Raw genomic sequence first — 2537 nt, 5'->3', positions numbered from 1 at the left:
ATACATACGATGGAATATTATGCAGCTTTAAGACAGAATAAACTTATGAAGCATGTAATAACATGGATGGACCTAGAGAACATTATGCTGAGTGAGACTATCCAAAAACTAAAGGACAAATACTGTATGGTCCCACTGATGTGAACCGACATTAGAGGATAAACCTGGAATATGTCATTGGTAACAGAGACCATCAGGAGTTAGAAATAGGGTAAGATAATGGGTAATTGGAGCTGAAGGGATACAGACTGTGCAACAGGACTGGATGCAAAAACTCAAAAATGGACATCACAATAATACCTAATTGTAATGTAATTATGTTAAAACATTGAATGAAGCTCCATGTGAGGTATAGGTTTTTTTTTTCTCTCTCTATTATCATTTTATTTCTTATTCTGTTGTCTTTTTTTCTTTTTCTAAATCGATGCAAATGTACTAAGAAATGATGAATATGCAACTATGTGATGATATTAAGAATTACTGATTGTATATGTAGAATGGAATGATTTCTAAATGTTTTGTTAGTTAATTTTTTTAATTAATAATAATAATAAAAAAGAACATACAGGTGCCAGAAAGATAACTCACATTAAGAAAGTGGCCAGAAGAACTGGGTAAGCATGATGACAAATGACAGTTGGCATACTGCCTCTCTGGAACCCATCTATAAGGGAAGTAGTTACTCAGCTACACCTAATTTTGCCTTTAGGAATATGGACCCAATTGTTGCCTGAATATGATACTTCCTTCTCTGCATGTTTTAGTTGTCATTTCAAATAACCCAGGGAACCTTTGCTACTGACTTGGATCCAACCTGAGTTTCCCAGAGACTTGGATACAATATGTCCTGATGCTGGTGGCATCTTTCGGACCAGATACATAGCTGTGTCAGCATCTCTGGATCAGGTTTGCCATCCTTTCTTTTTGCATATTCTTCCAGCAGGGTCCCATAATTCCCCTGGGCTCAGCCTAGTAAAATTCCATATATGGGAGAATTTAAAGACTTCTTTCCTCTGCCAACATCTTTTGCATGGTAAAAAGTTTACTGCACTGTACGAAGTGCTGATCTTGGGGTTTGAGATAGAGGATGAATAAGAAACATCCTTTAAGCATCTCAAAAGTTATCAGTATTTTAGGCAAAGATTCTCCAGCCATCTCTTGCCTGGATGGAGCTCATATTCCTCAGGAAGGACTCATGTGCACAATATTCTCTGAGTTGATAGCTATTTTAAACTGTTTTTCTATAATCTTGATTCTTAAAAGGCAGCTTGACTGGATATGCAGTAAATCTGGTTCACATTTCACTTTTTTCAGTATTTTGAAAGTTTTTCACCTTTGTTCCCTTGAGTTGTATGTTACTATGGGGCTGTCTGATGCTAGCCTATTAACTTGCTTTTGCATGTTACTTTGTCTTTTTTTTCTGAAGGCTCTAAGAATTTTTCAAATTTATTCATGAATTCTAAAAATTGTAACAGGATATATCTTGGAGTTAGTTGTACTGGGTCACTTTTCCCATATATCCTGTAGGCCTTTTCAGCATGCCGATTACAATCTTTATTATTTTTTTAAATTTCTAAAAGTATCTTCAATTACAGTTTTGATTATTAATTCTGTTTAATTCTTCTATTTTTCATCTTCTGGTGCTCCAGTTATAAAAAGACTGTATTTTCTGTTCCTATTTTCCATTTCAACTACTTTGTCTGATCTGTTCTACTCATCTTTTTAAAATCTCATTTTCTTTTTCTTGATATTTTCCCACTCCTTTTTCTAATGTGACTTACTACATTTTAGTTTTCACTTCTAATTTGATTTTGTTCAGTTTTTACTGAGCACAGTCTTTTCTTGAATTAAAATTTCCATTTCTTTCTTTTTCTTGTCCATTCTGCAATTAGTTTTCATGTTTCTGATTCAACATTTTTTGGAGAATTGCTAGTTCAGTTTCAAGTGTTGCTTTAGGGGTGTTTCTACTTCTTGATTCTTTTCTTGTAGGAAAGGAATTATTAATTAAAATACTATATTCTGTGCTTGCTTTGGCAGCACATATACTAAAATTAGAATGATACAGAGAAGATTAGCATGGCCCCTGTGCAAGGATGATATGCAAATTCATGAAGCGTTCCATATTTTAAAAAATAATAATAAATAATAAAAAAATAAAAAAATACTATATTCTCACTTTCTGTTTTCTTCTCATAGTTAACTTTGAATAGACAAAAATTACATTTGTTTATTCATTTTGTGTTTAGGGTTAGTATTTGAGATGATTTACAAGATTCCCCATTCTAGAGAACAATTTTCTGTCAGTATAGAAAAGTATAGTTTATTTAATAGACGACTTTCGGTGGGAGTAAGAGGGGATGGATACCCAAGACCACCTTCAAGATCAATGATTTGCTAGAAGGATTCATAGAACTCAGGAATGCTGTTAATTTCATGATTATGCTTTATTTCAGCAAATGGATATAGGTTAAAATCAGCATAGGTAAAAAGTGCTTCAGGCAAAATTTAGCAGAAACCAGGTACAAGCTTTCAGGTGT

The 2537-nt window shown here is 33.5% G+C and overlaps 1 non-coding gene across 1 annotated transcript; it reads left to right on the top strand.

Moving 5' to 3' along the window:
• Positions 1–2021: 2021 nt before the first annotated feature.
• Positions 2022–2128, top strand: LOC143652919 (U6 spliceosomal RNA). Its single transcript, XR_013160966.1, has one exon. It is a non-coding gene; the product is annotated as a U6 spliceosomal RNA (small nuclear RNA).
• The last annotated feature ends 409 nt before the right edge of the window (positions 2129–2537 follow it).

Source organism: Tamandua tetradactyla, chromosome 12 (assembly GCF_023851605.1).
Source record: "Tamandua tetradactyla isolate mTamTet1 chromosome 12, mTamTet1.pri, whole genome shotgun sequence".
Classification (NCBI taxonomy): Eukaryota; Metazoa; Chordata; class Mammalia; order Pilosa; family Myrmecophagidae; genus Tamandua; species Tamandua tetradactyla.
Note: the sequence above shows the minus strand (reverse complement) of the source record. Positions and strands in the feature narration are given on the sequence as shown.